General features: G+C 36.2%; 1 long non-coding RNA gene across 3 annotated transcripts in view; it reads right to left on the bottom strand.

The window, feature by feature from the left end:
- The window catches only part of LOC149063735 (uncharacterized), a 60,157-nt gene extending 40,309 nt beyond the window's left edge, over window positions 1-19,848 (bottom strand). The window contains exons 1-2 of one of the 3 annotated variants that reach the window (XR_016196103.1): window positions 19,764-19,848; window positions 15,181-15,290 (exon numbers count right to left, since the gene is read on the bottom strand). This is a non-coding gene — a long non-coding RNA (uncharacterized LOC149063735). Of the gene's footprint in view, window positions 1-15,180; window positions 17,025-19,763 lie in introns of those variants that run through there. The other 2 variants (XR_016196104.1, XR_016196102.1) reach the window with 2 other exon arrangements.
- Window positions 19,849-24,484: the final 4,636 nt, after the last annotated feature.

Below are 24,484 nucleotides of genomic sequence, written 5' to 3'. Positions count from 1 at the left end.
GTGTAGAGTTAGGTCAGAATGAAGATTCCATTTATAAGTGGTCACCTCAGGTTCGTTGGCAAAGAACTTATGTGTTCTTTATCCAAATCTAACCCGCGGACCTGATGGAAACCTTCAAACTTGTAGCTGAGCATCTTACCATGACGTCACAAGGCATTTATAAAAGAGATTTTGATGTCTATGATGATTATATTTGTTGTGTGCATGTTATGGTAGTGGTGATAATGATTGTAATAGCAATCTTCTTGGTTGTAACACAAAACTGCAATGACGATGATGGTAATAGCAGTCCTCGTGGGTGTGGCAGAAACAGCAATGACAATGGTGATGATAACAGTGATAATGGTGGTTGTGTTGATGCTTTTACACTAACTCCAGTAATATTGCCATACAGCAATTTACCACGTGTAGAGTTAGGTCAGAATGAAGATTCCATTTATAAGTGGCCGCCTCAGGTTCGTTGGAAAAGAACTTATCTGTGTTCTTTATCCAAATCTAACCCGCGGACCTGATGGAAACCTTCAAGCTTGTAGCTGAGCATCTTACCATGACGTCACAAGGCATTTATCAAAGAGATTTTGATGTTTATGATGATTATATTTGTTGTGTGCATGTTATGGTAGTGGTGATAATGATTGTAATAGCAATCTTCTTGGTTGTAACACAAAACGGCAATGACGATGATGGTAATAGCAGTCTTCGTGGGTGTGGCAGAAACAGCAATGACAATGGTGATTATAACAGTGATAATGGCGGTTGTGTTCAGGCTTTTCCACTAACTCCAGTAATATTGCCATACAGCAATTTACCACGTGTAGAGCAAGGTCAGAATGAAGATTCCATTTATAAGTGGTCGCCTCAGGTTCGTTGGCAAAGAACTTCTGTGTTCTTTATCCAAATCTAACCTGCGGACCTGATGGAAACCTTCAAGCATGTAGCTGAGCATCTTACCATGACGTCACAAGGCATTTATAATAGAGATTTTCAAGTTTATGATGATTATATTTGTTGTATGCATATTATGGTAGTGGTGATAATGATTGTAATAGCAATCTTCTTGGTTGTAACACAAAACGGCAATGACAATGGTCATGATAACAGTGATAATGGCGGTTGTGTTGATGCTTTTACACTAACTCCAGTAATATTGCCATACAGCAATTTACCACGTGTAGAGTTAGGTCAGAATGAAGATTCCATTTATAAGTGGTCACCTCAGGTTCGTTGGCAAAGAACTTATGTGTTCTTTATCCAAATCTAACCCGCGGACCTGATGGATACCTTCAAGCTTGTAGCTGAGCATCTTACCATGACGTCACAAGGCATTTATCAATTAGATTTTGATGTTTATGATGATTATATTTGTTGTGTGCATGTTATGGTAGTGGTGATAATGATTGTAATAGCAATCTTCTTGGTTGTAACACAAAACGGCAATGACGATGATGGTAATAGCAGTCCTCGTGGGTGTGGCAGAAACAGCAATGACAATGGTGATGATAACAGTGATAATGGCGGTTGTGTTGATGCTTTTACACTAACTCCAGTAATATTGCCATACAGCAATTTACCACGTGTAGAGTTAGGTCAGAATGAAGATTCCATTTATAAGTGGTCGCCTCAGGTTCGTTGGCAAAGAACTTCTGTGTTTTTTATCCAAATCTAACCTGCGGACCTGATGGAAACCTTCAAGCATGTAGCTGCGCATCTTACCATGACGTCACAAGGCATTTATAATAGAGATTTTGTAGTTTATGATGATTATATTTGTTGTATGCATATTATGGTAGGGGTGATAATGATTGTAATAGCAATGTTCTTGGTTGTAACACAAAACGGCAATGACGATGATTTGTAATAGCAGTCCTCGTGGGTGCGGCAGAAACAGCAATGACAATGGTGATGATAACAGTGATAATGGCGGTTGTGTTCAGGCTTTTCCACTAAATCCAGTAATATTGCCATACAGCAATTTACCACGTGTAGAGTAAGGTAAGAATGAAGATTCCATTTATAAGTGGTCGCCTCAGGTTCGTTGGCAAAGAACTTCTGTGTTCTTTATCCAAATCTAACCCGCGGACCTGATGGAAACCTTCAAGCTTGTAGCTGAGCATCTTACCATGACGTCACAAGGCATTTATAAAAGAGATTTTGATGTCTATGATGATTATATTTGTTGTGTGCATGTTATGGTAGTGGTGATAATGATTGTAATAGCAATCTTCTTGGTTGTAACACAAAACTGCAATGACGATGATGGTAATAGCAGTCCTCGTGGGTGTGGCAGAAACAGCAATGACAATGGTGATGATAACAGTGATAATGGTGGTTGTGTTGATGCTTTTACACTAACTCCAGTAATATTGCCATACAGCAATTTACCACGTGTAGAGTTAGGTCAGAATGAAGATTCCATTTATAAGTGGCCGCCTCAGGTTCGTTGGAAAAGAACTTATCTGTGTTCTTTATCCAAATCTAACCCGCGGACCTGATGGAAACCTTCAAGCTTGTAGCTGAGCATCTTACCATGACGTCACAAGGCATTTATCAAAGAGATTTTGATGTTTATGATGATTATATTTGTTGTGTGCATGTTATGGTAGTGGTGATAATGATTGTAATAGCAATCTTCTTGGTTGTAACACAAAACGGCAATGACGATGATGGTAATAGCAGTCTTCGTGGGTGTGGCAGAAACAGCAATGACAATGGTGATTATAACAGTGATAATGGCGGTTGTGTTCAGGCTTTTCCACTAACTCCAGTAATATTGCCATACAGCAATTTACCACGTGTAGAGCAAGGTCAGAATGAAGATTCCATTTATAAGTGGTCGCCTCAGGTTCGTTGGCAAAGAACTTCTGTGTTCTTTATCCAAATCTAACCTGCGGACCTGATGGAAACCTTCAAGCATGTAGCTGAGCATCTTACCATGACGTCACAAGGCATTTATAATAGAGATTTTCAAGTTTATGATGATTATATTTGTTGTATGCATATTATGGTAGTGGTGATAATGATTGTAATAGCAATCTTCTTGGTTGTAACACAAAACGGCAATGACAATGGTCATGATAACAGTGATAATGGCGGTTGTGTTGATGCTTTTACACTAACTCCAGTAATATTGCCATACAGCAATTTACCACGTGTAGAGTTAGGTCAGAATGAAGATTCCATTTATAAGTGGTCACCTCAGGTTCGTTGGCAAAGAACTTATGTGTTCTTTATCCAAATCTAACCCGCGGACCTGATGGATACCTTCAAGCTTGTAGCTGAGCATCTTACCATGACGTCACAAGGCATTTATCAATTAGATTTTGATGTTTATGATGATTATATTTGTTGTGTGCATGTTATGGTAGTGGTGATAATGATTGTAATAGCAATCTTCTTGGTTGTAACACAAAACGGCAATGACGATGATGGTAATAGCAGTCCTCGTGGGTGTGGCAGAAACAGCAATGACAATGGTGATGATAACAGTGATAATGGCGGTTGTGTTGATGCTTTTACACTAACTCCAGTAATATTGCCATACAGCAATTTACCACGTGTAGAGTTAGGTCAGAATGAAGATTCCATTTATAAGTGGTCGCCTCAGGTTCGTTGGCAAAGAACTTCTGTGTTTTTTATCCAAATCTAACCTGCGGACCTGATGGAAACCTTCAAGCATGTAGCTGCGCATCTTACCATGACGTCACAAGGCATTTATAATAGAGATTTTGTAGTTTATGATGATTATATTTGTTGTATGCATATTATGGTAGGGGTGATAATGATTGTAATAGCAATGTTCTTGGTTGTAACACAAAACGGCAATGACGATGATTTGTAATAGCAGTCCTCGTGGGTGCGGCAGAAACAGCAATGACAATGGTGATGATAACAGTGATAATGGCGGTTGTGTTCAGGCTTTTCCACTAAATCCAGTAATATTGCCATACAGCAATTTACCACGTGTAGAGTAAGGTAAGAATGAAGATTCCATTTATAAGTGGTCGCCTCAGGTTCGTTGGCAAAGAACTTCTGTGTTCTTTATCCAAATCTAACCCGCGGACCTGATGGAAACCTTCAAGCTTGTAGCTGAGCATCTTACCATGACGTCACAAGGCATTTATAAAAGAGATTTTGATGTCTATGATGATTATATTTGTTGTGTGCATGTTATGGTAGTGGTGATAATGATTGTAATAGCAATCTTCTTGGTTGTAACACAAAACTGCAATGACGATGATGGTAATAGCAGTCCTCGTGGGTGTGGCAGAAACAGCAATGACAATGGTGATGATAACAGTGATAATGGTGGTTGTGTTGATGCTTTTACACTAACTCCAGTAATATTGCCATACAGCAATTTACCACGTGTAGAGTTAGGTCAGAATGAAGATTCCATTTATAAGTGGCCGCCTCAGGTTCGTTGGAAAAGAACTTATCTGTGTTCTTTATCCAAATCTAACCCGCGGACCTGATGGAAACCTTCAAGCTTGTAGCTGAGCATCTTACCATGACGTCACAAGGCATTTATCAAAGAGATTTTGATGTTTATGATGATTATATTTGTTGTGTGCATGTTATGGTAGTGGTGATAATGATTGTAATAGCAATCTTCTTGGTTGTAACACAAAACGGCAATGACGATGATGGTAATAGCAGTCTTCGTGGGTGTGGCAGAAACAGCAATGACAATGGTGATTATAACAGTGATAATGGCGGTTGTGTTCAGGCTTTTCCACTAACTCCAGTAATATTGCCATACAGCAATTTACCACGTGTAGAGCAAGGTCAGAATGAAGATTCCATTTATAAGTGGTCGCCTCAGGTTCGTTGGCAAAGAACTTCTGTGTTCTTTATCCAAATCTAACCTGCGGACCTGATGGAAACCTTCAAGCATGTAGCTGAGCATCTTACCATGACGTCACAAGGCATTTATAATAGAGATTTTCAAGTTTATGATGATTATATTTGTTGTATGCATATTATGGTAGTGGTGATAATGATTGTAATAGCAATCTTCTTGGTTGTAACACAAAACGGCAATGACAATGGTCATGATAACAGTGATAATGGCGGTTGTGTTGATGCTTTTACACTAACTCCAGTAATATTGCCATACAGCAATTTACCACGTGTAGAGTTAGGTCAGAATGAAGATTCCATTTATAAGTGGTCACCTCAGGTTCGTTGGCAAAGAACTTATGTGTTCTTTATCCAAATCTAACCCGCGGACCTGATGGATACCTTCAAGCTTGTAGCTGAGCATCTTACCATGACGTCACAAGGCATTTATCAATTAGATTTTGATGTTTATGATGATTATATTTGTTGTGTGCATGTTATGGTAGTGGTGATAATGATTGTAATAGCAATCTTCTTGGTTGTAACACAAAACGGCAATGACGATGATGGTAATAGCAGTCCTCGTGGGTGTGGCAGAAACAGCAATGACAATGGTGATGATAACAGTGATAATGGCGGTTGTGTTGATGCTTTTACACTAACTCCAGTAATATTGCCATACAGCAATTTACCACGTGTAGAGTTAGGTCAGAATGAAGATTCCATTTATAAGTGGTCGCCTCAGGTTCGTTGGCAAAGAACTTCTGTGTTTTTTATCCAAATCTAACCTGCGGACCTGATGGAAACCTTCAAGCATGTAGCTGCGCATCTTACCATGACGTCACAAGGCATTTATAATAGAGATTTTGTAGTTTATGATGATTATATTTGTTGTATGCATATTATGGTAGGGGTGATAATGATTGTAATAGCAATGTTCTTGGTTGTAACACAAAACGGCAATGACGATGATTTGTAATAGCAGTCCTCGTGGGTGCGGCAGAAACAGCAATGACAATGGTGATGATAACAGTGATAATGGCGGTTGTGTTCAGGCTTTTCCACTAAATCCAGTAATATTGCCATACAGCAATTTACCACGTGTAGAGTAAGGTAAGAATGAAGATTCCATTTATAAGTGGTCGCCTCAGGTTCGTTGGCAAAGAACTTCTGTGTTTTTTATCCAAATCTAACCTGCGGACCTGATGGAAACCTTCAAGCTTGTAGCTGAGCATCTTACCATGACGTCACAAGGCATTTATAAAATAGATTTTGATATTTATGACGATTATATTTGTTGTGTGCAGTGTGCATGTTATGGTAGTGGTGATAATGATTGTAATTGCAATCTTCTTGGTTGTAACACAAAACGGCAATGACGATGATGGTAATAGCAGTCCTCATGGTTGTGGCAGAAACAGCAATGGTGATGATAACAGTGATAATGGCGGTTGTGTTGATGCTTTTACACTAACTCCAGTAATATTGCCATACAGCAATTTACCACGTGTAGAGTTAGGTCAGAATGAAGATTCCATTTATAAGTGGTCACCTCAGGTTCGTTGGCAAAGAACTTATGTGTTCTTTATCCAAATCTAACCCGCGGACCTGATGGAAACCTTCAAACTTGTAGCTGAGCATCTTACCATGACGTCACAAGGCATTTATAAAAGAGATTTTGATGTCTATGATGATTATATTTGTTGTGTGCATGTTATGGTAGTGGTGATAATGATTGTAATAGCAATCTTCTTGGTTGTAACACAAAACGGCAATGACGATGATGGTAATAGCAGTCCTCGTGGGTGTGGCAGAAACAGCAATGACAATGGTGATGATAACAGTGATAATGGCGGTTGTGTTCAGGCTTTTCCACTAACTCCAGTAATATTGCCATACAGCAATTTACCACGTGTAGAGTAAGGTCAGAATGAAGATTCCATTTATAAGTGGTCACCTCAGGTTCGTTGGCAAAGAACTTCTGTGTTCTTTATCCAAATCTAACCCGCGGACCTGATGGAAACCTTCAAGCTTGTAGCTGAGCATCTTACCATGACGTCACAAGGCATTTATAAAAGAGATTTTGATGTTTATGATGATTATATTTGTTGTGTGCATGTTATGGGAGTGATGATAATCAATGTAATAGCAATCTTCTTGGTTGTAACACAAAACGGCAATGACGATGATGGTAATAGCAGTCCTCGTGGGTGTGGCAGAAACAGCAATGACAATGGTGATGATAACAGTGATAATGGCGGTTGTGTTCAGGCTTTTCCACTAACTCCAGTAATATTGCCATACAGCAATTTACCACGTGTAGAGTAAGGTCAGAATGAAGATTCCATTTATAAGTGGTCGCCTCAGGTTCGTTGGCAAAGAACTTCTGTGTTCTTTATCCAAATCTAACCCGCGGACCTGATGGAAACCTTCAAGCTTGTAGCTGAGCATCTTACCATGACGTCACAAGGCATTTATAAAAGAGATTTTGATGTTTATGATGATTATATTTGTTGTGTGCATGTTATGGGAGTGATGATAATCAATGTAATAGCAATCTTCTTGGTTGTAACACAAAACTGCAATGACGATGATGGTAATAGCAGTCCTCGTGGGTGTGGCAGAAACAGCAATGACAATGGTGATGATAACAGTGATAATGGCGGTTGTGTTGATGCTTTTACACTAACTCCAGTAATAATTGCCATACAGCAATTTACCACGTGTAGAGTTAGGTCAGAATGAAGATTCCATTTATAAGTGGCCGCCTCAGGTTCGTTGGAAAAGAACTTATCTGTGTTCTTTATCCAAATCTAACCCGCGGACCTGATGGAAACCTTCAAGCTTGTAGCTGAGCATCTTACCATGACGTCACAAGGCATTTATCAAAGAGATTTTGATGTTTATGATGATTATATTTGTTGTGTGCATGTTATGGTAGTGGTGATAATGATTGTAATAGCAATCTTCTTGGTTGTAACACAAAACGGCAATGACGATGATGGTAATAGCAGTCCTCGTGGGTGTGGCAGAAACAGCAATGACAATGGTGATGATAACAGTGATAATGGCGGTTGTGTTGATGCTTTTACACTAACTCCAGTAATATTGCCATACAGCAATTTACCACGTGTAGAGTTAGGTCAGAATGAAGATTCCATTTATAAGTGGTCGCCTCAGGTTCGTTGGCAAAGAACTTCTGTGTTTTTTATCCAAATCTAACCTGCGGACCTGATGGAAACCTTCAAGCATGTAGCTGCGCATCTTACCATGACGTCACAAGGCATTTATAATAGAGATTTTGTAGTTTATGATGATTATATTTGTTGTATGCATATTATGGTAGGGGTGATAATGATTGTAATAGCAATGTTCTTGGTTGTAACACAAAACGGCAATGACGATGATTTGTAATAGCAGTCCTCGTGGGTGCGGCAGAAACAGCAATGACAATGGTGATGATAACAGTGATAATGGCGGTTGTGTTCAGGCTTTTCCACTAAATCCAGTAATATTGCCATACAGCAATTTACCACGTGTAGAGTAAGGTAAGAATGAAGATTCCATTTATAAGTGGTCGCCTCAGGTTCGTTGGCAAAGAACTTCTGTGTTTTTTATCCAAATCTAACCTGCGGACCTGATGGAAACCTTCAAGCTTGTAGCTGAGCATCTTACCATGACGTCACAAGGCATTTATAAAATAGATTTTGATATTTATGACGATTATATTTGTTGTGTGCAGTGTGCATGTTATGGTAGTGGTGATAATGATTGTAATTGCAATCTTCTTGGTTGTAACACAAAACGGCAATGACGATGATGGTAATAGCAGTCCTCATGGTTGTGGCAGAAACAGCAATGGTGATGATAACAGTGATAATGGCGGTTGTGTTGATGCTTTTACACTAACTCCAGTAATATTGCCATACAGCAATTTACCACGTGTAGAGTTAGGTCAGAATGAAGATTCCATTTATAAGTGGTCACCTCAGGTTCGTTGGCAAAGAACTTATGTGTTCTTTATCCAAATCTAACCCGCGGACCTGATGGAAACCTTCAAACTTGTAGCTGAGCATCTTACCATGACGTCACAAGGCATTTATAAAAGAGATTTTGATGTCTATGATGATTATATTTGTTGTGTGCATGTTATGGTAGTGGTGATAATGATTGTAATAGCAATCTTCTTGGTTGTAACACAAAACGGCAATGACGATGATGGTAATAGCAGTCCTCGTGGGTGTGGCAGAAACAGCAATGACAATGGTGATGATAACAGTGATAATGGCGGTTGTGTTCAGGCTTTTCCACTAACTCCAGTAATATTGCCATACAGCAATTTACCACGTGTAGAGTAAGGTCAGAATGAAGATTCCATTTATAAGTGGTCACCTCAGGTTCGTTGGCAAAGAACTTCTGTGTTCTTTATCCAAATCTAACCCGCGGACCTGATGGAAACCTTCAAGCTTGTAGCTGAGCATCTTACCATGACGTCACAAGGCATTTATAAAAGAGATTTTGATGTTTATGATGATTATATTTGTTGTGTGCATGTTATGGGAGTGATGATAATCAATGTAATAGCAATCTTCTTGGTTGTAACACAAAACGGCAATGACGATGATGGTAATAGCAGTCCTCGTGGGTGTGGCAGAAACAGCAATGACAATGGTGATGATAACAGTGATAATGGCGGTTGTGTTCAGGCTTTTCCACTAACTCCAGTAATATTGCCATACAGCAATTTACCACGTGTAGAGTAAGGTCAGAATGAAGATTCCATTTATAAGTGGTCGCCTCAGGTTCGTTGGCAAAGAACTTCTGTGTTCTTTATCCAAATCTAACCCGCGGACCTGATGGAAACCTTCAAGCTTGTAGCTGAGCATCTTACCATGACGTCACAAGGCATTTATAAAAGAGATTTTGATGTTTATGATGATTATATTTGTTGTGTGCATGTTATGGGAGTGATGATAATCAATGTAATAGCAATCTTCTTGGTTGTAACACAAAACTGCAATGACGATGATGGTAATAGCAGTCCTCGTGGGTGTGGCAGAAACAGCAATGACAATGGTGATGATAACAGTGATAATGGCGGTTGTGTTGATGCTTTTACACTAACTCCAGTAATAATTGCCATACAGCAATTTACCACGTGTAGAGTTAGGTCAGAATGAAGATTCCATTTATAAGTGGCCGCCTCAGGTTCGTTGGAAAAGAACTTATCTGTGTTCTTTATCCAAATCTAACCCGCGGACCTGATGGAAACCTTCAAGCTTGTAGCTGAGCATCTTACCATGACGTCACAAGGCATTTATCAAAGAGATTTTGATGTTTATGATGATTATATTTGTTGTGTGCATGTTATGGTAGTGGTGATAATGATTGTAATAGCAATCTTCTTGGTTGTAACACAAAACGGCAATGACGATGATGGTAATAGCAGTCTTCGTGGGTGTGGCAGAAACAGCAATGACAATGGTGATTATAACAGTGATAATGGCGGTTGTGTTCAGGCTTTTCCACTAACTCCAGTAATATTGCCATACAGCAATTTACCACGTGTAGAGCAAGGTCAGAATGAAGATTCCATTTATAAGTGGTCGCCTCAGGTTCGTTGGCAAAGAACTTCTGTGTTCTTTATCCAAATCTAACCTGCGGACCTGATGGATACCTTCAAGCTTGTAGCTGAGCATCTTACCATGACGTCACAAGGCATTTATAAAAGAGATTTTGATGTTTATGATGATTATATTTGTTGTGTGCATGTCATGGTAGTGATGATGATTGTAATAGCAATCTTCTTGGTTGTAACACAAAACGGCAATGACGATGATGGTAATAGCAGTCTTCGTGGGTGTGGCAGAAACAGCAATGACAATGGTGATGATAACAGTGATAATGGCGGTTGTGTTGATGCTTTTACACTAACTCCAGTAATATTGCCATACAGCAATTTACCACGTGTAGAGTTAGGTCCGAATGAAGATTCCATTTATAAGTGGTCGCCTCAGGTTCGTTGGCAAAGAACTTCTGTGTTTTTTATCCAAATCTAACATGCGGACCTGATGGAAACCTTCAAGCATGTAGCTGAGCATCTTACCATGACGTCACAAGGCATTTATAAAAGAGATTTTGATATTTATGACGATTATATTTGTTGTGTGCAGTGTGCATGTTATGGTAGTGGTGATAATGATTGTAATTGCAATCTTCTTGGTTGTAACACAAAACGGCAATGACGATGATGGTAATAGCAGTCCTCATGGTTGTGGCAGAAACAGCAATGGTGATGATAACAGTGATAATGGCGGTTGTGTTGATGCTTTTACACTAACTCCAGTAATATTGCCATACAGCAATTTACCACGTGTAGAGTTATAAATGGAATCTTCATTCTGACCTAAGTGGTCGCCTCAGGTTCGTTGGCAAAGAACTTATGTGTTCTTTATCCAAATCTAACCCGCGGACCTGATGGAAACCTTCAAGCTTGTAGCTGAGCATCTTACCATGACGTCACAAGGCACTTATAAAAGATATTTTGATGTTTATGATGTTTTATGATGATGTTATGATGTTTAGTAATTTGTTGTGTGCATGTTATGGGAGTGGTGATAATCATTGTAATAGCAATCTTCTTGGTTGTAACACAAAACGCCAATGACGATGATGGTAATAGCAGTCCTCGTGGGTGTGGCAGAAACAGCAATGACAATGGTGATGATAGCAGTGATAATGGCGGTTGTGTTGATGCTTTTTCACTAACTCCAGTAATATTGCTATACAGAAATTTAAAACGTGTAGAGTAAGGTCAGAATGAAGATTCCATTTATAAGTGGTCGCCTCAGGTTCGTTGGCAAAGAACTTCTGTGTTTTTTATCCAAATCTAACCTGCGGACCTGATGGAAACCTTCAAGCATGTAGCTGAGCATCTTACCATGACGTCACAAGGCATTTATAATAGAGATTTTCAAGTTTATGATGATTATATTTGTTGTATGCATATTATGGTAGTGGTGATAATGATTGTAATAGCAATCTTCTTGGTTGTAACACAAAACGGCAATGACAATGGTCATGATAACAGTGATAATGGCGGTTGTGTTGATGCTTTTACACTAACTCCAGTAATATTGCCATACAGCAATTTACCACGTGTAGAGTAAGGTCAGAATGAAGATTCCATTTATAAGTGGTCGCCTCAGGTTCGTTGGCAAAGAACTTATGTGTTCTTTATCCAAATCTAACCCGCGGACCTGATGGAAACCTTCAAGCATGTAGCTGAGCATCTTACCATGACGTCACAAGGCATTTATAAAAGAGATTTTGATGTTTATGATGATTATATTTGTTGTGTGCAGTGTGCATGTTATGGTAGTGGTGATAATGATTGTAATAGCAATCTTCTTGGTTGTAACACAAAACGGCAATGACGATGATTTGTAATAGCAGTCCTCGTGGGTGCGGCAGAAACAGCAATGACAATGGTGATGATAACAGTGATAATGGCGGTTGTGTTGATGCTTTTACACTAACTCCAGTAATATTGCCATACAGCAATTTACCACGTGTAGAGTTAGGTCAGAATGAAGATTCCATTTATAAGTGGTCACCTCAGGTTCGTTGGCAAAGAACTTATGTGTTCTTTATCCAAATCTAACCCGCGGACCTGATGGATACCTTCAAGCTTGTAGCTGAGCATCTTACCATGACGTCACAAGGCATTTATAAAAGAGATTTTGATGTTTATGATGATTATATTTGTTGTGTGCATGTTATGGTAGTGGTGATAATGATTGTGATAGCAATCTTCTTGGTTGTAACACAAAACGGCAATGACGATGATGGTAATAGCAGTCCTCGTGGGTGTGGCAGAAACAGCAATGGTGATGATAACAGTGATAATGGCGGTTGTGTTGATGCTTATGACACCAACTCTAGTAATATTGCCATACAGCAATTTACCACGTATAGAATTATAATCGTCATTCCGACCTAAGTAGTCCCATCAGGTTCGTTGGCAAAGAACTTGTGTTCTTTATCCAAATCTAACCCAGGGACCTAATGGGAATCTTCAAGGTTGTAGAAAAGCTTGTTAGTACAGCGCCATGTCAGTGCATACAGCAATAGTGATTATAATGTGTAAGATGATTTCATGATTATTTTTATAGTGATTATGGTTGTGATAATGATAGCATTCATGATACAATGGTTATGACTAACAGTTTCAACTATAGAAATGATAACTATTCTAAATAATGCAATAAACGAACGACAAACTCGAGGGAGCCACATAGGCGATATCCTATACAGACTCTGCACCTAGCAATGGTAGACCTGGGATTGGCCTAATTCTGAGGATCTAGTAACATTTTATTTTGGATTTCAAATCAATTTAATTTGGTTAATGTAATGCAGTTATTATATACTATAAGTAAAACACAGATTAAGTGCTAAAAATTTTTCAGCCAGTTTTTGGACCCTTAATACCTTTCTTTAAAGTTATTTTTTTCTTCCTTCCAAATAAATGCTTTATTTAGTGCCTTTGTGTCTGCCTATTTCGAGCATTTTTAGTGTCCAGGCTTTGTTTATTAAAATTAGGAACTTTTTATAGTCCCAATTAAAAGGTTGTTGCCCTGTCCCTCCCAATGCCAAAATAATAAATTAACACTGCTTTTTCCCTACAAATTTCTTCAATTTTTTAAATTTAAATATCTCAGTAAATATTGCACTTAGAAACGCAGAATATGTTTTTGGTTGATATCAGGAGGCCCTCACGGATTTTATAAAAATTTATTTTAATAACTAATGTCCAATTCCTATCTGAGTTGTACATGCTAATTAGAAAAACTTCCTGTTAGGAAGTATAACTCTAGGTTCAACAGTTTGACAGTCAAATGCCATACCCTATAGGCTACATCCTGTATATATATATATATATATACACACACACCATTTCTAGTGTATTTTCTAAAGTGAGGGGAGAGAAAGCATCCCAAACTTCCCTTCCACAAAATGATAGCCCTGGTGTTACAAACCAAGAACCACCCATACCTATAAGCGTATGCAGGATAGGACAGAAAGAAGGCTTGCACTCTCCTCCAGATGATCATAAGTGAATAATTTTTTTTTTAAATTCAAAATATTAAGGGAATATCTATATGACATTATGATTGAATTCATAAATGATAATTTTTGAATGTTAGTAACATTAGGTTTTCTAAAAGAAAATTCCCTGTATCTTTATTAGATTCTACAGTAGTGCTTAAGGAACAAACATTTCATGGGTCCTCTATAGTGAATTTGTAATGTGTAAAAAGCCAAAAATTATAAGTATTAAGAATAATCCCTGGCTAACAGGCAAAAGCCCTGTCAACCCCAATGTTACAGAAACCATGATCCTCTTTGCTCCCCTACATGGCCTCTAGGCAGAGGTGAAATTTTATTACAGCATTCCCGAAGCTATCTAAGACAGCACTTATAACAATAACATAATTTTGTTTTATGTGCTTACACTAATGCAATGCCTACATAAGCATTAAAAAACAACCAAGAAATTGATCATGATTACTAGAATATAAAATTCAAATAACGAACTAAATTACATGTTATTGCGAATCAGTTCTGAGCATTTAAAAAGCACTTTCCACCAATTATTTTTTTTGAATAATGGCTGGCATAATCAGACAAGACTTTTCGTGGAAAGGGTATCAAATGCACACCTCCAATAATAAATTTATCATTAAAAGGTTGGGAATTATCGCCCCCCCCCCTTTTTTGCATTCACCTATGATGTGGAGTCCCCAAAATTAGGCTGCTCAAGACAAAATTGTCAGTCGTGTGAAAAAAAATTTCAGTGCTCTTCTGGCATACAAGCTGTACAATGACCGCAACACCTCACAGCAATGTATTTAGGCAGATAAAAGGAAAAATAGTTTCTTGCAAATCATTCATAGGTTTTATTTTACTAACAAAGCTTTTTTTTTAATTTTTGCCTTTATTTTTCCCTTTAATTCCCTTTTTTATAAATTTTCCCACCGTTATTTTTCCTTTACTCTTGATTTAGCACCAAAGTTGTCGCTGCCCAGCATGGAACTTTTTTGATTTCTATTAATATAAAATTTTATAGAATGAATTTTTCTATATCAGTATTTTTTAAAGTATGCATTGCTTCTCCTAGGGAGTTTGTGAATTTTAAGCATTGATGTATGCTTAATGTACTTTATCTGAACTATTCTGATCCACGCATAAACGATGGCTAGAAAAATGTGGGAGCTGTGGTTGGCTATCATTTAAGAACCACTTGATATTGTATAAAAAATAATTATTATTGCTTACCTAGTCGCTTCAAATATAAGCAGGTTCTTCAACACTCAGTTGTCTAGATAACTTAATGTGAAGTCCAAAGGATATGAACACGCTAGTCCTGGACTAGTCCCTGTTGAAATCTAATATGAAAATTATCCTTGCTGAAATCAAGATTCTCTTGTTAAAAGACAAACACATAGTTCTGGATCACCTCATCAATACAGGATTCCCTTTATCGTAAAACACTTTTATCCTCAATCAAAAAAAGACTTCCCTGGCCACGATTGAGAAAGTGAGCTCTGAAAAAATGCCAGTCGTATGTGCCTAAGGCCATGACTACTGGATATGGAACAGATGCAGTATGGTCCGCCACGACTTTGGCGACTTTTTCCTCGGTTCAGAGGTCTGGCTTTTTGCTTTGGAATTCAGTTTAAAATGAAATAAGTTTTCTTGCTGAAGGAAGCTCTCAAGGAAAAAGCAGACATGCAAAGCCTCCTAGAATTACAAGCCGTAATGTATCATTCCGCCGAGGTTGTGACGTCACAATCCGGGTCCTTAGCGTGGCTATTTTGGATGTTTTTAATGAATCACGCCACGTGCATTTATCGTCATATTTGATTTAAATTCTTCAAGTTTTTAATATTTATTTTACTATTTACTTATAGTTATTACTTTTTTATTTGTTGTAACACATTAGCTGGTGAAATTTCGTTTAAATAATAGTAAAAAGGAGCAGAGAACTTCAATAATCATCAGACGACGGGCAAAAAAAAGATATGTAGCCATTTGTACACACAATTCAGACAATACATCTGAAATATTTATTTTTTCTGACTTTATTTTGCGTAATTAATTTTAAAGTAGATATGTTCGCTGCTTTTTTGTGTCAAAATTTTATTTCCTCCTGCATTGAGAGTAGTTTTTATCCACTTGTTTAATCATGGGAGCACATTTTTCAGATTCAATATATAACCATCATTTTTTTTTTTAAATATTGAGTAAGTAAATCACATTTCTCAGGTCTAATTAATTAAAAATACAAATATTAATGTGCTGCGTGGCGTGAAATGAAGGGATAGGCTACTTTTAAAATAAATAATATAGTTTGCAAATTCAACTTGCATTTTAAACCATTAAATTTAAATGTTTGTGATTTCCCTGTGTAAGCATTCCTGCACTATTCAGAATATTTTATATTTCAATAATTTTGTTACCTATATGCTGAATATTATAAATACTACACCTATAACATTTCATTTTCTTGTAGGTGTCTCGGTGCTGCTGTGTTTGCAGCGGTAGGTCAGACTGCAAGGGGAAGCGAAAGACTGAATGGAACCCTCGTCATACTTAGAAAGGAACAACAAAGTTACCAATTAAAAGAAAGTCACCAAAGGAAAAATAATGAAATCAATGAAAAGCAATTCAAAGAGTGTCACTGTCTCGCTCAATAATCATCTTGCAGCTGAGTCTTCTTATGAGTGGTTCGTAGGAAAAAACTCAGCATATACTTCATGGTAAAATAAGTGAATTTATCCTTTCTGCATGAATAGTTGGAACTGAGTTTTATGAAAGCTGTTCACTATTACTCAGAAATGATACTATGGACATCAATATTTTATTTCACCAATCCAGCTTCATATCGCTTTGTGAGGAATTCAAATAAACTGATACTACCTCATGCATATTACTTCAAGTATTGCTACATAAAAGTAGGTGTCCTAGCATAGGTACAGAATTCAAAAGTGAAACATCTAACACGAAAAGTGCTGAAGTTGTGAACTTCTTGAAATCAAGAAGTTAGTTGGTTTGATAATGCCCAAAATTTGTGTAATTATTATTTTAAGCTTGGAACATTTTATAAGAAAGCTTCAATTAAAAGTTTGACATCAGTATAATATTCAAAGGTGAAATATTCAAAGTAAGTCTCTCATGATTGTATCAAAATCATATCTAAAGTGTTCCTGAATAGTTACATAAAAACTAAAAATGATAACTTTAACACCAAATCTTCAATTAAGGGGTCTCGTACCTTTTAACATTGTGGAAAACTATGCTCTAATAGAAATATCATTAAAAATACTATTTAACCATCAATTTATTCCAAATTTTTTACACGTGTTCTTGATTGTATGTGCTATCCTATGCTGGTATAAAATTTCACATATCTTAGATACTTAATTTTTTGTGAATTTTCAAAAAAAAAAAATGTATTAAAACAGCATGATAAAATACCATGACATCAATGCAATTGATTAAAAATAAAGGAAACTGTTCAATTCATGAAATTGAGTCAATGAAATCTCAACCTTTTGCTTCATTTCATGAATTGAAAAGTTTCCTTTATTTTCAATCAATTTTTATTCAATTACATTGATGTATTTTATCATGCATGCAAGCTGTTTTTAATGAATTTTTTTTTTTAAATTTACAAAAAATTAAGTATCTAAGATACGTAAAACTTTATACCAGCATAGGATAGCACATATAATCAAGAACATGTGTACAAAATTTAGAATAAATCAATACTTAAATAGTATTTTTAATATTTCTACTAGAGTATAGTTTTTGCCATGCTAAAAGTTATGACACCTCATAAAAGAACTCTTCGATTTTTCGTATTTTCAAAAAAAAGTGTCTGTGTGCATTTTGAGTAGACATGAAAAAATATTTTCAATTTTTCAGGAGATATGTCTTTTTAATTTTGAAACTTAATATTTAAAAAAAAACATTGACCCTATGTTATTTCATTTTCGGAATTTTAGTTGAATATTTATTTCTAAGTGTTCACAATTCACCATTTAAAATTAGAAACTAAAATTTATTTTATGGAAATTTTATAAATGAGTGCAACAAGAGACTTTTCATAATGTGAAATCCCATCAGAATTTTGAAATGTGTTTTCGAAGTTCCCCCTCATAGATTAATAAATTTGAACATTTACAAAAATTTTATGTTTACAGCAGCAACTAATTTCCCTTTGAATTGATAATAAAAACAGTGAATAAAAAATATTTTAATGATGTTGTTCTTTTTATTTTTGTACATTGCCTGTGTATCCTTTTATTTTAAATACAAATTCTAATAATAAGTCATATAAATAAAAAAATGAAAAGTCAATATATATATTGCCTGATTTTTCAAAAATATTTGTTTGGGAACAAAAAAAAACACCTAGAAATACGTGTTGGCAGAGACTTTGTGAAACCTCTACTTTTTTTATAATTGTTAAATTATCTCTTTTTATAATTTTATTATTCATTAATTTAACATTCAGTGTTTTCCGTATATCATACTAGGTAATAATTGCAATAAAAAAATTGCCAATTTTTCTTTCCAATTGTTAAAAAATACATGTTGGTTGCGTGTCTTAAATGCGAAGCGTGTACGCGGTAGGACCCGGATTGTGACGTCACGAAAATATATGTTTCAGGCTTGTAGTATTCTCCGGAGAGGGGTACCCCCCCCCCCCCCATAGACCTATAAAAAAATTCAAACATTTTGGAAAGAAAAAGATTAACAGAAAAAAAAATTTTTTTTCATCTATTAAGAAAAAATCCCCCCCCCCCCCGTAGGCAGGTTTTGCATTGTCCCTGAGCCTGTCCCAATAATTCAATGTCAGTCTTTCACTGCAGAGAATAGAGAAATCACATCTACATACAGTTTTATATTTTCTTTCCGACGCCTTTTTTAATCAGAGGAAACAATTAAAAGCCTCAAAATACAAAACTGCTGATGAAAAAACTGTTTATTTACTGCATGGCAGTTAATGGAATACAATAATGATTATACAGGAATTTCGGCAACCAAGGTCATCCCCCTGATAAATGATTGCTGATAAACGCTAAGTAAACAGTCATGTCTTTGCCAGTTGTTTAAATGCGATCACCAATACCTTTTTTTATGGCTGTTCGACAGAAATGCCCACGGCTGCCCTCTATGGGTGTTTTCTCTAACGACGACAGTAGTCATTGACATCACAGCAATGTGAAAGCTGGCGGAAAATATTTTCTGCCAAAATCCGGAGAAATTTTAACAAATCCAGAGAGGAGGAGGAAGGGTTAAAAATCCGGAGTCTCCCGCATGACTCCTGAGAGTTGGCAGGTCTGAAAGAGAATGATGTTGGACTAGTGTTGAGTATCTCACACTTTAAGTGGCTTTTGCTTAAATTATCCTTCTGTTCCGTTTTGTAAAATTTCGTTATAATTCCTATTTTGAATGGCTTTCAAGACAATTTTTTTCATAATGTGAATTTTGCTTTTTGTTCATTTACAACGGTTTAAGTCACAATTCAAGTGTTTAAAAAGATTTGATTGAAGAGTGTATATTGATTGTTTTTAAAATTTGTTTGTATGCTTAACAATTGAGTAAAGTATAGAAGTGGCACATAACACAAGAGTCAGAATGTATTTAATGAGTATGTTTGATTCAATTTTAATTTAAAATATGGCCATGATATGACTGGATTTGTAAATGCAATGCTCCCTCCATTCTTTCATTCTTGTCATGTATAGTGCAAAACAATATTGGGATATGTAAACATAAAATAATTGAACTGGGAATGCAATAAAGAGTTGTATAATCAATTAATTCATGCATTTAGAAAACAAACTTACTTATTCTCTGCAAGCTGCAAACACACAACATAACAGGAAATAGGATATAGTTTTTACATTTTTTTTTTTTTTTTTTTTGCTGGTGCAGACTATAAAGAGAAAAACATAGTTGCATCAACTTATGCTTTATATTTCATACATAATATATTTTTATATACAGACATGCCAACATGGGCTTAAAGCTTGTCAGTAGTGATAAATGTTCAGCTTTGCCATTGCCATGGGAAGGTGATACCCCAGGACAACATAATCATTAGAGATGTAAAATTTTCGAGAATAATCTTTCAGAGAATATTCTCTGCTAGGATTACTATTATAATTATTAGAATTATAATTAGAATATTACTACAGAATATTCTTATAAGTTCTTGATGAGAATATTCTCCTCTTATTTATAATATAGTTACATATAATATCCTTGAGAATATTCTCTGGAAGGACTACTTTCATAAATTACTGGGGGATATTCTTATAGATAATAAGAATTATTCTGAAGTTAATAATAGTCCTTCCAGAAAATATTCTCTCCTTGATGAGAATATTCTTCAGTTACCGAAATCTTTCTATAGAGTATTATCTAGAATATATGTAATAACATGTATTATAATAAATAATCTTGATAAATAACTTGAGAATAATTATTTTTGTATAATAATTATTTTTGATAAGAATATTCTCTAGTAATTTATAATAGTAGTCCTTTGAGAGAATATTCTCTGTCCCTGTCTCTCTTCCAGTCAAGAAGATGGGTATATTGAAGTTTGTAGACCACAATATTACAGTTTAAAAGCAAGAAAACTAAACCAACAGGGCTAAATTACACAACTTTTTAAAAAAAGGGAGCGATACAGAATTTATTAAGAAGACACCAACGAATAAGGCAGATACACGAAAATAAAAAGTCCTAATGCATTTCAACACCAATGGGTGCCGTCTTCAGAGGAAAATTTAACCACTAGTCATGCTGACCGAGTTTCCCACTTGGGTTGATTACCAAATCTTAACGCTCAGTTGGTCAGCAGAAGAAGTACGTCTGTTAACTTCAAACGTTGTGGTCAGCATGAAGCTGTGAGCCTGTGTGAGATACTAATGCAGCGTCCTGATTGTACACTTGCGGAATACTGCTATTCGATTGGTCTATTCTAATTTTCTTTTATAATTCCCGCTCGAAATGAATTTAAGCCATGGTGTTGGGATCGGGGGTGTAGATTTATTATCGTTATATCGTAATATAATAAAAAATAATCACTCAAAAATCTAATTTTGTTTTACATTTTAAGTCAAGGTTCATTAACCGTTTAAAGGCCAATGTTCCATAAATGGAATACAGTTTTTATTTACAAAAAATATCAAAAAAATTGATTCAAACATTTCAGGTTTTTTATCGTATATAGACGAGAGTTCAAAGTATTTTTTGAAATAAATTCGGAAACTTCAGTTTGATATAAACATTTTTGACAATTTTGAAATTTGACCTTTGGAAATTTTTTCCCCATTTCGATAAAAATTTGCCAAAATTTCAATTTTGAAGTCAATTCAAAATTATTTTGTGTGTTTTTACCTCTTAATATATCAAAGTAAATCAATTAGTTTGTGAGTGCTGTTAAACGTTAAAGAGCTACGCGCGTTCAAAAATTAATGTTCCATTTATGGAACATTGGACTTTCAAGAGAGCGGAATTCTAAGGATATCAACGCTCAGTGCGCTGCTTCTATTTTCCCGTTCGAACCCAAGGGTGTTGTCATCATTCGACAATTGTATAGGGTCTAATTCTGGGTAATATGACACAGAGGAATGTGCTTTCTGGAGATTGTTTATATTTGGCGGGTACTTTTTTATTCTTCCATTCTTAGACATGTATGTTTTTGCGAACTTCAGACTAATCAAACAGAGTTCGACAATCCTAGATAGTCTTGTTGTGTTCAGCTGAGTGTAACCATATCAAAAGGTATCTTACATTAGAAGAAGCTGTAAGATATTTAGAAACTCTTTCAGATTACGAATTAGAGGATGCATATGTATGCCAATTATGTGCTAATGAAAATGGGAACATCACGGATGAAGCTTGTACTGTTGAAAATGGTCTAGAATCAACAGTGCCACATGTTGTATGTGAAATGCTAGATAATTTTGCAACAACGAGGATGAGCTGTTAGAAAAATCCTGAAATGTGTTCTTCAAAAGATGTAGGGCAGAAAAAAGGAGCAAAATACAAGTGTAATACTCAAGTTTCATGAAAAGGCAATTAAAGTTAAGGCAGTAAATTAAAGTTTGAAAGCAAGAAAATTAAACCAACAGCTGAATTGCACAACTTTTAAAGAAATGCAAGTGATACAGAATTTAAGTGTATGTGCATTGAAAAAACAACAGTTCTGTATCTTCTTAGAATGAAGGTGATTGTACAATAATTGCTTCCTTTATCAATCAACTTTGATTTAATTCCTTTTGTTGTGAACTTATTTTTGAAAATTTATCTAATTTTAAAATAATTTTTTAATGTTTCAATTTAATGGTTTCTAAAATCTTTATAACCAAACTTTTAAAACCTCTCATCATGGCCCGGAGTCATGACCTTCTCAAACTAAAGTTGTCATTGGGGGGGGGGGGGTGATTATACCACAAATTGTTTTGTTGTAAATGTTTCAGGCAATGAAAACTGATTTATATTTCACAATATAAACAAAATTAGTAAAAAAAATTAAATTATTTAAAAGAAAAATGAATATTCTCAATTATTCTCCAATTTTTACATCCAGGATGATAGAGAATGATTGCTCTGGGGTCTTTTTTATGAATTTTGAAAGGGGGTGCCAATCCATTGCCTCTGCTGAAAAGAAATAAAGTCGAATTCGGTTATAACGAACTCCAAGAGATCAAATCATATATGGGGGAAAAATACCCACGAAATTTAAAATTTTTTAAAACTACATTGCTGTGTGATAATGTATTGGGACAGGGGCGGCTTAAGCGAGGGTGCAAGGGGTGCGGCAGCTTAGACTTTATTTAAGACAACAAAATTTAACACAGTAAAAATTCACGGCATCACGCTTTTGAGTCCTACTATACCTCGAAAACAGAAACGTTGAGAAAATATGCCTCTGATCGTAATACCAGAAACAAGAATGTAAGCTATCTGGGCAGCTCAAGACAAAATCTGTACCCGTGAGGGACTTATTTTTTGCACCTCCTACCTATTGCTCCCTCCTGCGTCAGGGAATCTTTCGTGGGGCCCCTTCTGCAGTTAATTTATAGAGTGAAAAAAGAAAAGTTATAAGTCCTGGGCCTCAAGCTGGAGCCCTACCCTTAGAAGGTCTCATGCCCCTCCCTCGCAATTTTTCCAAACAATTCCTAACAAAACATTTTTTCGACCCTTCATTTCCGATTTTGCGCCCCTCCAGAGCCGACAGTTTGGTTTTTTTGGCAAATTGAATTTTTTTTTATCCATTCACCCCGGATTTTTCATCCTATTAGCGGTGCCCCGTATGGCCACAATGGGTCGCGTGGCCAAGCGCCACCCCTGTAGTCTATTACACGGGCCATTTTGGTTCCCTCACCCATGGCCCCCCACAAGAGCCCGAAATAATTCTCATAATTTTTTGGCTTTTTCAGGCTATAAATTAACTATAGAAGGGGCCATGAGAAATCTGACTGGGAGGGGGCCTGCGAAAGATCCCAGCCTAGGAGCCCATACCCTCACTCAGAATTTGATCCACAATAGTCAAATGAAGGCAAAGGAAAATTTTGGTTTTTCACTTGTCCGGCACCTGGAATACCAGAAACACTTTTGAAAAAATTTTCTTAATAAAAATTACCCCATTAAATATCATCTTCACAGGATAAGTGATGATAGCTCACAAAAATAAGTGCTCTTTTAAGGATTAAGTTATCTGGAATTTATTAAGAATGGTAAAATAATTCTAAAACAAAAAATGTTCTACTTCAAAAGCGGGACATATGGTCACGCACATTTTGCACGGTAAACAATTATGTGCGGCTTTCTTCTGAAAAAAATATATATATGGGTTTATCTCCAGGTGCCCTTCACCGAATCCCTATAAGCCCCCTGGCAGGGTCGCCAGTAGGGGCGGCACATGAGGCTTCGCATCCGGGCGGCAGGTAAGCTCGATCCGCCCCTGTATTGGGACTTCCTCCAAGATTGACACCACATCTTTAAAGTTTTTTTAATCGATACTGTAATGCTTCCTTTTAACTGCCCTACAGAATCCTAAATAATTTCAATGCAATCTTCCTATCCTGCAAGAACAGTGTTGTGGACATAAGATAAAAAATTCTAAAAATACGTATGACTACATTTAAAGCCATTTAAATCAGTTTATTAGAGACTCACTGCATCTGCTGATTTCTAAAAAAAAGTGCAATAAATTCTCACGTAAGTCTTCACTTTGAAATGTCCATATCCCGCTCAATGCATCTCTTTGTATCTGTCAACCTAAAATTTAAGGTTTTTAGTGTTGATAATACACATGCAAAATCAATTCAGCGACGCGTTTTCACAATCTGCAAAAACTGCTTGGATTTGATAGTTGTAAATGTCTAAATGTTAAAAATTTGGAGTTTGCATCAAAATGAAAATGTCAAATAATTGAAATTGCGCTTCGTATAAATGAAATCTATATATATAAAATTGATTTTGTCTGTCTGTGTATGTTCTCTATACAAATCTGCAATTTCAGATCGATCGTCGCCAAAATTTGCATATA

The sequence above is a fragment of the Pholcus phalangioides genome, unplaced genomic scaffold (assembly GCF_987345545.1).
Source record: "Pholcus phalangioides strain wild (caught in Gottingen) unplaced genomic scaffold, Ppha-v1.0 ptg000049l_1, whole genome shotgun sequence".
Lineage (NCBI taxonomy): Eukaryota > Metazoa > Arthropoda > Arachnida > Araneae > Pholcidae > Pholcus > Pholcus phalangioides.
This window is presented reverse-complemented; position numbering and strand designations above follow the sequence as displayed.